Source organism: Cataglyphis hispanica, chromosome 16 (assembly GCF_021464435.1).
Source record: "Cataglyphis hispanica isolate Lineage 1 chromosome 16, ULB_Chis1_1.0, whole genome shotgun sequence".
In the NCBI taxonomy this organism is placed as follows: domain Eukaryota; kingdom Metazoa; phylum Arthropoda; class Insecta; order Hymenoptera; family Formicidae; genus Cataglyphis; species Cataglyphis hispanica.
Window position 1 is genome coordinate 559,321 of NC_065969.1, and position 14,653 is coordinate 573,973.

At 29.2% G+C, this 14,653-nt stretch overlaps 2 protein-coding genes and 1 pseudogene across 2 annotated transcripts in view; 1 reads left to right on the forward strand and 2 right to left on the reverse strand.

The window, feature by feature from the left end:
• The window catches only part of LOC126855608 (uncharacterized), a 96,186-nt gene that overhangs the window by 48,326 nt on the left and 33,207 nt on the right, over positions 1-14,653 (reverse strand). The window lies entirely within an intron of this gene.
• Positions 1-14,653, reverse strand: part of LOC126855606 (uncharacterized) — a 77,665-nt gene that overhangs the window by 41,506 nt on the left and 21,506 nt on the right. The window lies entirely within an intron of this gene.
• Positions 2,901-14,653, forward strand: part of LOC126855607 (septin-2-like) — an 88,605-nt pseudogene continuing 76,852 nt past the window's right edge.

Here is a 14,653-nt window from a genome sequence, read left to right on the forward strand (position 1 = left end):
TCACGGAGCGTTTCCAGGTAACGCAAATGTCATTTTCTTTCTCCATTCGTACGCGCTCGGAGATTTTAACGCGGTAAGTATGTACTCTGTCTCTCTATCTGACAGCCGCATTATAAAACCGGATTACGAAAGTGCCGAGGTGCGTAACTCTGACCTTCCGTACGTATACCAAGTATATACCAAGGCCGTACAATCATCGCATAAATGAGACCGGGAGAATGAGTAAGTTTCCGGTCGTCTCCCTCCGCGCGCGCGCATATAATTCAAGCTTCTTTCCTTTATTAAGTTTGAAAGAGACACTGCCCATGGACGTATCACGCAATCTCAGAAAATTGATTTGCCACTTATATACGTTTATAATGTGCGTGCAAACGATATTGTGGAAACGCGGTCTCGCCGCGGTACACAGGAGTCTATAAGAATTCCACGAGGAGCAAAAAAGCGTATGCACCTCTCGTAAAATGCGAGAGTCATGCGCGATATATAAATTACATACTGCGCGCATTTTAATACAACGATAATAGTATTTTTCTGTTACATGGTATCTTTAAAAAAAAATAAATAGAGAAATCTCGAAAAAAAATTGACAATTTGAAATAATCTTGTTCATTTCACGGAATTTAATTCTGATATTTAATTACGAAATGCAGATCAAACTTGCAATTTAATAATTCAAAAAATTTTTGTTATTAATTAATTAATTAATTAATTAATTTATTTATTTATCTATTTATTTATCCATCAATTTATTTATCTATTTATTTATCTACCAATTTATTTATTTATCTATTTATTTACCTATTTATTAATTTTTTATTTATCTATCTATTTATTCAATGATTTATTAATTTTTTATTTATCTATTTATTTATTTACTTATATATTTAAACGGAAAGAAGAATCCTTTAGAGAGATAGAGAAAGAAAGATAGAGAAAGAGAATACAATAGTGTAGAATTATTATTTGATTTATCGAGAAAATATTTATAGTAACAAAAATTGCAATAATTAAGTAAAAAAAAAAATGCAAACAATAAATGGAATCCGAAGAAAATATATGTATATAACGCACATATTCTCTAGCCGTTTATGCGTTAGCTAAGCGCGTTGCGCTGACGATCTAATTCTTCGTGAGGGGGAGGAAAGGATCGATAAGTCGTGCGATTACGATCGGGCTTCGTTGCAAAACCGATCGACGCGCGGTATCGGTAATTGCATCGCGGCTTGTCGGCGCTTATCTCAGCTCATTCTCTCCTTGGTATAGACACACGTACGCGGGCGTTGTGCAGGATTTTCTCTGGAAAGGAGTAATCGATCGGTGTCCCGATTGAGACAGGACACCGATTGCGCCGTGGCAACCACTGTGGAAAAAGGAACTTAACCATAGACCGAGTCTCGCAGACTCGGTTGGAAAATACATCGCATCGAGCGATAAAAAGCCGGATATAGAGCGTTAACCGTCTCGCGCGTAACTATATGAATCACGCGCGCATAATGCATGCTGATTATTTAGTTGTAATTTAAGGCGGCATTTGATGTTTCTTTCTCCTTCTATTTCTTTCTTTTTCCCTCCCTAAAGTGAAAAAAGAGAGAGAAGAGAAGAGAGAAAGAGAGAGAGCGCAAAATAGCACGTAGGATATTTATGGGATACTGTCTTATTTTATTGAAAAAATTGAAAAATAACAAAATAGTGTAATTTTAGAATAAAATATTTCAATTTTGCTGCAACTTATTCATTTCTTAAAAGTCATAAAAGTATTAATTATTATTTTTCTTAATTTTGTTTAAATTCAATATCCCCAAAATGTGTTTTCTTCCATTAAAAAAAAAAAAAAAAATTGAAATTATTTATTCCATCCAGTTTTCAAAATATCCGTCACACCAACTTTGAAAACAGAGTTTTTAGAGAAACACATATTTAAAGTTTTACAAATCCATTTAAAAATTCACGTGCCCATGCTCTCTTATTCATAAACCTTATAATTCTGTCAATTTTGCGGAATTTTTATAAATAAAAATAATAAAGTTTGGAAGACACGTTCTTTAGGCATCTTTCTTTCAAAAAAAAAAAAAAAATCAATTTTTCGAGTCTTTGAATAATTATTATAATTAATTATATTATATTTAACTAGCATATCAGAAACAATGTATAAAGACGCCGCTCACTTTCTTCTTGATGCAAAATTCTCCGAAAACGACACCGCAGTTGTAAAGAAAACGAGAGAAGAAACTGTCAAATTGAAGGATTATTCTCTCCCTTTTATAAATCGTTCCACCGTTCATTTCGCTACTAATTATCCTTTGCCGATTCACTTTCTCGAGCTGACGAGAAGAAACTCTTCAGGTGCACTTCCGGAAAAAGCGGCGCCGGGCAATCGCCGGGATAACCGGTGCAGCAACAACATCGATAATCGTCATCGAATCACATCAATCGTACAATTTAATACTCTCCGCGTCTGTATAAAATCGATCGTGCTGCGTTTGTTTGTTTCCTTACATTCGCCAGATATTCGCGAATTAATCCTTATTAATCTCTCTCTCTCTCTCTCTCTCTCTCTCTCTCTCTCTCTCTCTCTCTCTCTCTCTCTCTCTCTCTCTCTCGTCAAAATCGTCTGCAAATTTTTATCATCGGGAAATCAATAATCGACAAATCTCATCCACTGACAGCCGAAGGAATTAAGCTTAGTTCGCAGCCAATTACAGACGCAGTTTTGCGCGAGGAAGAAAAGAGGGATGGGGAGAAAGGAGGGAGAAGAAACTCGACTGATGGAGCCCCGAATGATTTACGAACTTGTACTCTTCATCGTTGCCCTTGAGGCCTCTCGATATCCCAAGATGTACGTTTCGACGAGAGAGAAGAGGCCCTGTTTCATTTCTCTTTCTCTCTCTCTCTCTTTCTTTCGAGAGAGAAAGAGTCTCACGCGTGTCACAGTTTCATGGGTCCTCGGGGCTCCGCCACGCACGATTTTCACGGACGTGATAATTTCTATCGAATTTAAATGTTAATCAGCTGTCGTGGATACAATGACAAAACGGAATGATCGGGACGGGGCGCGGTTGAATGAACGGGCGTTCTCGTCATCAAAGGACCTCGGTTATCTCGGCATCTTCTCGACGATAAAATTGAGATGGAGATAGAATGCCGGTGGGAAGAAATTAATCAAAATTGATTTCAAAGTCGCCTCGGTCTGTCTCCTGCAAGTGACATTTAACCGCCAAAACAAAATTGATTATTGAGACTTGAAGCTAGATTGCTCGTCGAAAATTGTTTTGTTGCGATACGTAAGCTACAAAGAAACCATCGACACTGAAATCTTGTATCTTCATGCGTGTTTTTTCCGCATGTAAACAAAATAAATAAATTTGGGCAATAAATTAAAAATTTACACACAAGAAAATTATAGCAACAGCAATAACATGTAAAAAGTATTTTCTTGTTATTTTATATTTTTAATAAACATAAATTTTAAAATTTAATTTTTTTGTAATTTTATGTATAATTAATTTATTGTATAATTAATTTTATATATAATAAATTATAATTTATTAAATTATAAAATTTAATTTAATTATAAAATTTATTTTATTTTTATTTATATTTTATTTTATTTTTATTGTTATTAATTTATATATATATATATATATATATATATATAATTTTATATATATATATATATATATATATATATATATATTATATTTATCGAGCAATTTATGATAAACATTCATATTTTTTGTTCAAAAATTAAGTTCTTGATTTTCCTCAAATTATATCTTAAAAACAGATACCCACATGTCAAATAACATAATTCGTTTGCATATCGAAACCTTTCATTTATAATATTCACGTTTGTATTCGGAGTAATCTCGAGTAATTTCTGTAATGACGTTTCATCATGAAAGTTCGAGATTAAAATACATCAACGCTTTCTCTGACTAATTGCATTTACCGATTACCGAAAAAAGATTAAATTATCGAACATCTTGAACGGTTGTAATAAATTTGTTCTCATATGCCGCGCGAGAGAGTAAACGGATACATTACACCGCGAGGAGATCCGATCTGGTCGCGATCGGATTAAGGCGAAATTAATGAAGGGGAGCTTCGAATGAAGATTACAAAGGAGGTTAGCCACGGTCTTATTCTTCGTTTTGACCATCACAACATGACGTCCACTTTTCGAGAACGCCTCTTTTAAACTGGTTAAGAGCGTAAAACCAAAGACAGAGAGAAGAGAGAGAGAGGAGAGAAGCGAGAAGGGTATTTTGAGAGAGATTTCGGCAACTGTCAGCGTGTGCAACAACAACAATGACGAAGTCACAATCACCTGCGAACGCCTGTGTATCCCAAAATATTTTCTTACAACGTCCATTTGCACGGGCGATGATAACTTTTGCGCAAATACATGTCGATGACGCGACGTACAATAAGCACGTTGCAAAATCACGAGGACCCACGAGGAGTTCGAGTTTGATTCGCAACATTTATCCTCTCATTATTGTAGCTCTCTCCGCAAAGTTTTTTGAAACGCCCGCATCGTGCGTTTATTAAGTTTCACGGACTGAGCTGTCAGTAAGGGGCACGCTTCGAGTGATGATTAAGTTCGTCGATAAACGATATTGACCCGATATCCGACAAGCATAATTAATAACGTCTTCCTCGGTATCATGTTCTTCGATTGATCTCGCAAACTATTGGCTGGAATTTCATTTTATATTTTCAGAGAAATTAATTTGAGAGCGATTTTTATGGAGATCTTTTTTAAGAATTTTTATTTTTTTATTATCAAATATAAACAATTTTTTATCAAAAATTTAAATTCAGAAATCTGTCATTTAGTCAAAATTGAAAGTCTCTAAAATCGGCTACGACAAAGACTAGATTTGTTAATATATTTTATAAATTTTTGAATTTCTTTTTCAAATAAACTATATGAAAGCTACGATAGTTACTGCAAATTATTACAGATTGCGCCGGCGCAATGTCTTAATATTTTTAATTAAAAATTTATCTAACACTCACTCTATATAATACACGTGTAAGATATTAATCAAAGTCCTGTTGAAATAAAGGTAATAATTCCTGCAGAAAAATTCGTTAAAATTTGCACTTTTTGACCCTTCTGGATCCCCCTCAATTCGAGCAGCTGAGAATATCAGCTATATACGACAATTGACATGATAAAAAAAGGTAGCAAGGAGAGAGAGAGAGAGAGAGAGAGAGAGAGGTCTTCAAGGATGTCCACTCCTCCAGGTGAAGGTGCTCGCAAGAACGCTCTACGAATCAATCGCGACTCTGACGTTCCGGATTCGTTCCGATTCGCCGAATTGCTTCATAAACGCTTCCAATCGATGCGTTTCATGTCACTCCGTTTCCTATCTTACGCTAAAGGCGATTAAAGATAATAAATTCAATAAATGGTAGATTTTAAAATAATGCAATTAAATAAAAACATACAGAAGAAAAAATGACGATAAAATTTTATAATAATATAATAAAATTTTTTTATAATAATATAATAAAATTAATTTTTTTAATAATGTAATAAAAATTTTTATTTAAAAACAATAATTTTTATAATAACATAATAAAAATTTTTATAATAATATTATAATAATAATTTTATAATAATAATTTTATAATAATAATTTTTATAATAATATAATAAAAATTTAGTTGCAATATGTAGTTAAAATATATTGTTAGATATTTCAGCTGTCAAACAAATTTTTAAGTCACTAAATATGCATTTTTCATTTGATTTTGACATATTTTAATTAAAATTCAGAAAAATTCAAAATTTATACATACATTTTTCTACGTATATTTAAAAAGTGCAAAAAGTCTTTAAATTTAAATAAATATAATTCAAAATTCATTCAAAAATCTTCTATAATAATCTAATTTGCATTTTTTTTCTCAAAATAAATCCCATATTTAATTATGAATATTTTGTTAATCATAATTTTTTCTTAACAATGTACTTAACTTTGATGGCAACAAAACTTCTCCAACGTGTCATATATCTTAATATATAAAATACATAAAAATATTTTTTTGCGATCAAATTTATTGGAAAATTGTCACGTAAATAATTGTGCTTTACAAAAATCAAAATCGTACTCAACGTCAGAAGAATGAACAAGAAATAATTATTTTCCCTCACGTGTCTTAAAAAAGGAAAAAAAAATTATTTTTCTTCAAACTATGTAATCGACAGATCGGTCACTTGTTTCATATTTAAAAAATTGCCACAAACTCGCTAATCGTATAATCAAACAATGCATCACGCAACGCAAACATTTTCGCGCCATTTTAATCATTCGATTTCGCAACCGATCGCTCTCAAATCATCGCCGACATCGTAAACAACGAGATGAGTGTGTAGTTTGGGTTTTGCAAAAGTCCGAGAGAATATAAATTGCATGTGGCGTATAATTTGCCAAGCGCAACATCCTGCGAACATTGATTTTCTAACGGCGCTCTAATTTCTCTCTCCCTTTCCCTCCATCCGCCCCTATCTCCCCCACTTCCCCCTCCCGCGCACGTTAATTGCGGACTCGGCGAAAATGATTTTGCGCGCAAAGATTAAAAGTATTATATGAATATGTAATATCGAATATCTCTCTCTCGGGTTGTGTCAGGCAAAGCGCGAGAGCAAAGTCGCACACACTTTTCCCTTCCTTCCGAGAGAGAGGAGAGAGAGAGAGAGAATCGGGTATCACTCGAAGATACACATCCAGCGTTCCAGCACGCTGGAATTAGCAACGCCTGGATGCGTTTCGCTGGATAGATTATTCGAGACACACTGAAAGTGCGGCTTCATACTTTGCAACCCATATCTCTCAGATTACCCCGCACGCCTATCCATTACTTATCTCCGAACGGGTATATACTCGTCAATAACTGCATTGTACGAGTCGAGGCAGCGGAGTAATTAAACGTTGAGATATCTCGCGAGAGTTCGTCGTTATCAGGGATCCGAATATCTTGCGAGGATTCGAGATGAGTTCGCTATTCGATAAAAAAAGATTTTCGAATTAATTATGTAATATGAAAAAAATTCTTCTTCTTAAAATTTAAATTTTCATTTATCCGTTTAATTTTCCGCCATGAATTAGATTTTATTGTTAAATTTATGTTACGCAAATATTTTCTATCAATTTTGTTTAAATAATGAGATGATTAAACGTTAATACACGTATCTCATTGTTCTTTATCAAAAATTGAAGTGTCTTCGGATAATATGATAACTCTAAACAAGTTATGTATTTTATAATCGACGTTTTTTAGATAAAAAAATTAAAATTTGATAAAAATCTCTAAATTAATTATATAATAAAAGAATTTCCATTTTTGCAATTTCTAGAATTTTAATTCAATTAAATAATTTATTGTTTAATATAAAATATAAAAAAATCTGCGTTTTTCAAATTTTTACAATTTCAATTTGATTAAGCAATGAATTGTTTAATCAAATTAAAATTTTAAAAATTGTAAAATGGAGATTCTTTTCATATTTCATATTTCTTATCAATTTTGTTGAATTTATATCGGGAATATTTCCTATAAATTTTGTTTGAGCAAGAAAATAATTAAACAATATCTTTGGTTATAACAAAAATTCTAAGTTTCTTGAATACAGATCTGAAAACTAGAGACGAGACGATTATTCATTAATCTTTGTAGATGGAAATTAGAGTTAATAGCAATAAAAATCTTCGAGTTAATTATTCAATGAAAAATCTCTTCCATGTGTTTAAAATTTTAACTTGATTAAACAATTCAAATTTTTATCATGAATCAAGTTTTATTATTGTAAAATTATATCAGGAATATTCCCTATAAATTTTATTTGATCAACGAGATAATTAAGATCTTTCTTATTAACAAAAATTACAAATTTTCAAATACAAAACTGAAAATTGGAATTTTCTATTTTCATCATTTCACAGATGAAAATTAATATTAATATTGATAAAAATCTCTGAGTTAATTATTCAGTGAAAAAAATCTCCGTTCCATGTGTTCAGAATTTTAACTCAATTAAACGGTTCAATTTTTTATCATGAATCAGATTTTATTGTTGTGAATTTATGTCAGGAATATTTCCCATAAATTTTTATTTAAGCAACGAGATAATTAAATTAAGATCTTTTTTATTAACAAAAATGACAAGATTCTTGAATACAAAATAAAAATTGGAGCTTTCTATTTTCATCGACATTTTACAGATGCAAATTAACTTATATATAGTTAATAAGTAATTAGTATATAGTAATATATATATATATATATATATATATATATATATATATATATATATATAGTATTATATAGTATTATATAGTATTATATAGTATTATATAGTAATAAGTAATAAATAATAAGTAAATAACATTAATATTGATAAAAATCTCCGAGGTAATTGTTCAGTGAAAAAATCTCTGTTCCATGTGCTCAGAATTTTAACTCGATTAAACGGTTCAATTTCCCGTCACGAATCAGGCTTGGCGTTTGTACATAAGCCGAAGAGGATTCTCCATAAATAACCGCGAAGCCTGGGGCACATCACATTGATGGATACCTTTCCCGCGACTTAAGGTGTAATGCAGCCGCAAGGAATCTTAAATTCGCGCAAGTGTCGGCATTCAAAGTGGCGGCTCTCCTCGGTCGCGAATTAGCAACGGTTCGCTGCCGGGTAGACCTACCGTGCGGCCTCGCTTCACACTTACCGCGATTAATCCGTCGAGGATCGTGCCGCCTACTTAACACAGCCTCCCTCCTCCCCTCCCCTCCCCCAACCATCGCTCAAGTAGCGATCTCCTCGCGTCGTTTCTTCTTCGGTGAAGAATCCTTCGTGTATCGTGAAACGCCAGCCGGGGTCAGCGATGTCAAGTCGTGGTCGGCACGGCAGCCTCGACTTCGCCACAACCCGATATAAAGTAATCTCCCTTGCTCTACTCGCATCATTCTCTCTCTCTCTCTCTCTCTCTCTCTCTTTTCTTTTTCTTTTGCCGAACCAACGCCTTTCTATGGCTTCTCGATATGTTAAAAAATGATATACAGATATTACTGTTATATTACACATACATACACGTGCTTTCGCACATCTACGCACGCATACGCCCAGACATACACGTACATGGACGTATATGTATGTATGTATGTATGTAGGATTAATAAACAAAAACGAAAATTAGTAAAAGTGTTATAGAAGAATTAAAATGGAAATATTCTGAATCAAAATATGATTGAAGATGAAGGAAGAGAATAGAGATGATGTATTAGAAAATGAGAGAGAGAGAGAGAGAAAGTGGAAAAATGAAGAAAATATAGATTTGTATCGTCATATAATTGTATGTTGGATGAAAGGAAAATATTAAGAAAAGAGGAAAAGTGCGAGTCTAAAAGCTGCGAAAATGTTTGAAGTTTGTTTTGCTTGTATATGAAACACAATATTGTTTTTCAAATATCAGAAAATTATTTCAAAAATAATGCTTATTTTACAAATTGTAACTTGGTTGTTCGAAAAAGTTTACATTTACTATATATTAATTCTACAATAATTGCATTAGTTTTTAATATTAATAACAATTTAGTTTCTTTATTTTACTATATTAACGATTAAAAAATATTTCTATTTAGATTATATCCATAAAAAAATAATAAATCATAGAATTCACGATTTTAGAATACAGGAGGAAATATCTGCTTTTATATTAAAATATAAGACTTTGTTGTTCGACAGCAGAAAATACATAATATAGATTCTTGATATTTTTTATTTTTTCCTTAATATTTAAATAACAAAATGATTTTTTTGCTTGTATTATAATTTCTTTCGCTTTACAGAACATCTAAAGTCAAGTTTATTTAAAAAAAAATACTTCAATTTTCAAGAATTATATTAAACAATAGAATTAGTAATACATGTCTTTAAATATTTATAAAAAATTTAATTATATATTTTAGAGAATATTTTAGAGAATCTCTAAAGCTATATAACAATCTTTACTTATGAAAAGAAATATTTTTAAATTCTCTATGTATAAAAATCAAAATCACAAAAATCTTTTTAAAATCTTATTTTAAAATTTTTAAGTATATATTAATAAATAATATACAGATTTTTATGGAATGTATATCTTTATTTTTACATTTGGTTATATCTACAGAAAAAAATATTTTTTTACAATGTAAGGTTTACAAAATTTTAAATAATATTCTATATTCATATATATATATATATATATATATATATATATGTACGTTTTAAGATAATAAAAATTATTATTTCGCAAGTATAGCAGGTATTGCGGCGGTATCTTCTGGATAATATCGTCTTAAGTTTTCATTTGGTATATAATGCGTACCTCCAAAACTCGAAAAATATTTTCCAATTTCTATATTATTGATCCTTTTTGAACGACGTATCGATAATTGATCTAAAATAAAAAAAGATATACGATCGGACACCCACATAAACATTGTAGAAATGAAAAATTATAAAACATATATATGATTTATAAGAATGTCAATAATAATCATACCTTGTTTCACATAACATATTACATTATTCTCCGTGAGGATAATGTAGTGCGGTTAGTAGTAATCTTTTGAAAATTTCTCACATTTACAAACCTCATCATGCCTATTGAGCCGACGGAGATACGGGAACTTAATAATCTTTTCAAATTTATCTCGCAACATTATGTTACATCGATGATACCACGCAACGATCACTCCGTCATGATTATCAAGGGTGTGACCGAACATTGTATGCGTTACGCACATTCCAACGGCAAATTTAATTCTTTTTGTCCTTCTTTTCAATTGTTTCTTCACTCTCTTAGATCTAATCTGTAGAAACGTAACAGCAGAATTCAATCAATATTTTATCAAGCGATTTTTAAAATGTAATGACTTAAGTTATAAATAATTATAATTAATATAATCTTTTCATACATTTTGTATATATAAATATGTTATATTTTATTATACGAGATATATTGCAATAACTTAACTATACCTCTATTGTATTTGTAATATTTTTGTATTCATTTTTAATACATATTTTCTCAAAATCTTTTGAATAACGAGATAGACAATTTAAGATGATGTTGAAGTCCCATTTGCTATTTATATAATAACTCAATACATTGTTGAGTTTAGATATTAGCTCGTACGTTATCTGAAAAACGTAAAAATTAAATAAAAATAAAATAAAAATTTAAATAAAATTAAATAAAAAGTTAAATAGAAATTTTAATTGTAAACAAAAAATAAAGAGAATTTCAGTACTTTCACTCATGGTAAAATATATTGAGACTCATTAAAATTAATGTGTTTTTACAAGACATTGATTGTTATTTTTATTGTTAAAATTAATATAAAAAATTAAATACAAAAATTACCAACCAAAATATAATTTGATGATTGCATAACATCAGATGAATAGTTATTTAAATCAACACTCTGAAATCTCCTTCTGGTAATGCTTGAGGGAAAATCTTGATAATAGTTTATGTACAAACGCTCTGAATTATTCCAATTATCCCAATTGGATGTATCACTAAAAATACAAAAAGAATATTTACATATTAAATGAATTTAAACATATAAAATATGTATTGTAATTAATATTTATAATTTCTCTAGCATTTGTAATAGACTGATTAAAAATGTTATACATAAATCTTTGATTATGCAACAAGCTACATTTTCAAAAATATGTCTAAAAAATTTGATAGCAAATTAAAAAAGAAAAAAATGAAATAAAAATTAGTTGTGCAACATGTTTTAAAAATTATAAAAGTTTTTAAACAAATTGTATCCATTATTTTGTATATAAATTTATTTTGTCATTTTGTACATGTCAATACAAAATTATAAGAAATTAATAGTTTTTATCAGTATAATATATAAAATTTTTTATTAATTTATTAAAATATAAATTTATTAAAATATGAATATTTTTTAGTAATTTATATAATATAATATATATATATACAAGGTGTAATCAAAAATTATTCAACCTTATTTTTTAATGTATACATAATAATGCAGAAAAATTGAAATAGTTTTAACAATTAAATAAAGTTATACTTACTATTTTGGTTTCCATATGATTTCAATATCTCCTACATTATCTAATTTCAAAATGCTATGTATGCCGAGTCTTCTAGCTACGATGTGATATGTAACAATCAGTAGATATATTCGAAAATATTGTAGAACCTATATTAAATTAGAAGAATATTATTAGAAAATATTAGAAAAATTATATATTAAACATCGATGAGATATAAAAATTATAATTACACTTGCGCAAGGCATAATAAATTATTATTATAATTAAAAATAACTTACATATTTTACATATTTGCCTTGGGGATCCAATATCATTATTAATTGACGCAATTTATAGGTTTCTAATTCTGAAAATATGTATTCTTCCAAAATACAAATGATTTGCTGTGATTCTGTTTCATTCCAGAAATTATCCTCAATGTTATTGTTTCTCCAAAAAAAAAACTGCTCTGAAGTAGTAGTGCAAATTGGATGTGATGAATATTTATTTTTTAGACGAAATAGTACTGCCTGCACTATACTATCAAACCATGTTTTTACGATCGAACAAGACACATGTGGTTGAAAATATTGTGCCACGATCGTAAGCTGTTTTTCAAAAATCGACTTTGTCTGTTGGCATATTCATAAATTTAATTTGCTGGTGCACAAATCGATGCTGTTTCAGATAATGAAAAATTAGCTCAAAGTTATATTCATATGTTAAATTGGAAAAGAGTTTGCTGAAAAAAAATATATATATATTACCTAAACAATAAGAACAATACAATAATTGACTTATATTTCAATTAAAATTTAGTTTATTAAATTTTTACCATGATTTTTGAGCAGAAATTCCATTCATCTGATCCCACACGAAATAATACTTCATAGAATTTTCAGCAATTGAATGCAGAAGACACTCCAATTGTTTCTTATCAGTATTACATAACATATTTTCCGACATTGTAAGCGCATAATTTTGTAGCTTTTGCATATCATGTACTCCTGCTTCTGATATTTGTTTGAAATCCATGTGTGATTGAAAGATTTTCTCTTGTTTTTCTTTGCTATAATTTTTTTCCGCAGTAGGACAGCTAAATATAAAAAAAAAAAAATTTTTTTAATTATATTAAATATTGCCACTATATCAGCAATAAATTTAGTAAATATACTTTTTAAAGAATATATAAATTTTACAATTATATATTATTTAATATTTTAAAAAAAGTAAAAAAGTAAAACAGTAAAAATTTATAAATAATAATATAGATTCTTATTTAAAAGAAAGATATGTAATTTATTTATTTAACCAAATTATAATTACTATAAAAGTAATGGATATTAATTTGTATGATACATTTACATGCACAATGTATTTTAATGAATACATCTGCTGCGAAAATCTAGCGTTATTTAAGTTTGTTATTTTAAATCATATTTAAATTAGAGAAATTAAGTGAAAATTAAATGTGTAAAAATGTTTTTATTCTGCACATGTTATCAAAATAAGAATAAAAAGTGAAAGAAAATTTTCAATATAAAACATATATGTATCTTTATAATTTCTAATTAGATACTGATTGCAAATTATGTTAAAATTATGAAATAAATAAAATTTAAAAATTAATAATTAAGTCCGAGTTAAAATATATATAAATAAATTAAAATTGAAAGAATAATTTATAAATACCATTGATAATATTTTCTTTCCCATAACTTGTTATATAGTGTCATCTCCTGGAATCTTTTACACGTGGATTTGAAATTCACAATATCCTCCACGCTAATGGTATCGTTTTCCAGAATAATAATAATCGCATCTTCTGGCAATTGTGTTATTGTAGCCATTGGAGCAAAGTTCAATTATTCAACACTTTAAAAATTCAACACTTCAAAAATTCAACAATCCAACACTTGAGAAATCCAACACAAAAAAAAACTGAGCGTTATTTGCTGGTTTTTAATACTAATTTTATTTATATGTTTATATATATATATGACAAATCACGCATAACGCACACAAAATTTCTATCTTGCAGGACTGTTGCCATGTGTCTGTAACGCGCGCTTCGTTTCATATGATGTAGACTCAGATGTACTTTGCTCAGTGTTAGAAATTCTTCGAAACTTTTTCTTCTTCGCCTACCAATTAGAATAAAGAAAAGACAGATTCCTTGGTTTTACGTAGGTAGTAAAACTAAAAGGTAAAAGTAGAATGGAAGGGCAAGAATGAGTAATTCTTTAGAGAAAAATTCCAAAAGATTTCTTTTCATTGTTCTAAAGATTTATGGCTTTATTTGAACTTTCACTCTAGTGTCATTTCAAAAGAAATTCATGTATTTTCAGTTGCCCATTGTTAAAAGGGCAATAAAAGGGTCAAAAAATTTTTTGACAATTTTAAATGATTTTTACCTTGAAAACATGAAAATTATGTAGTTAAAAAAACATCTTTTTTTTGTCATAAATTTATTTTTATAATTTAAGAAATTATAAAATGTTTGAAAGGAATTACTCGTAATTTTGAAGGCGAGTTATTATTAATTCAAGAATGACATTAGTTTTAAAAGATTAATTTTCA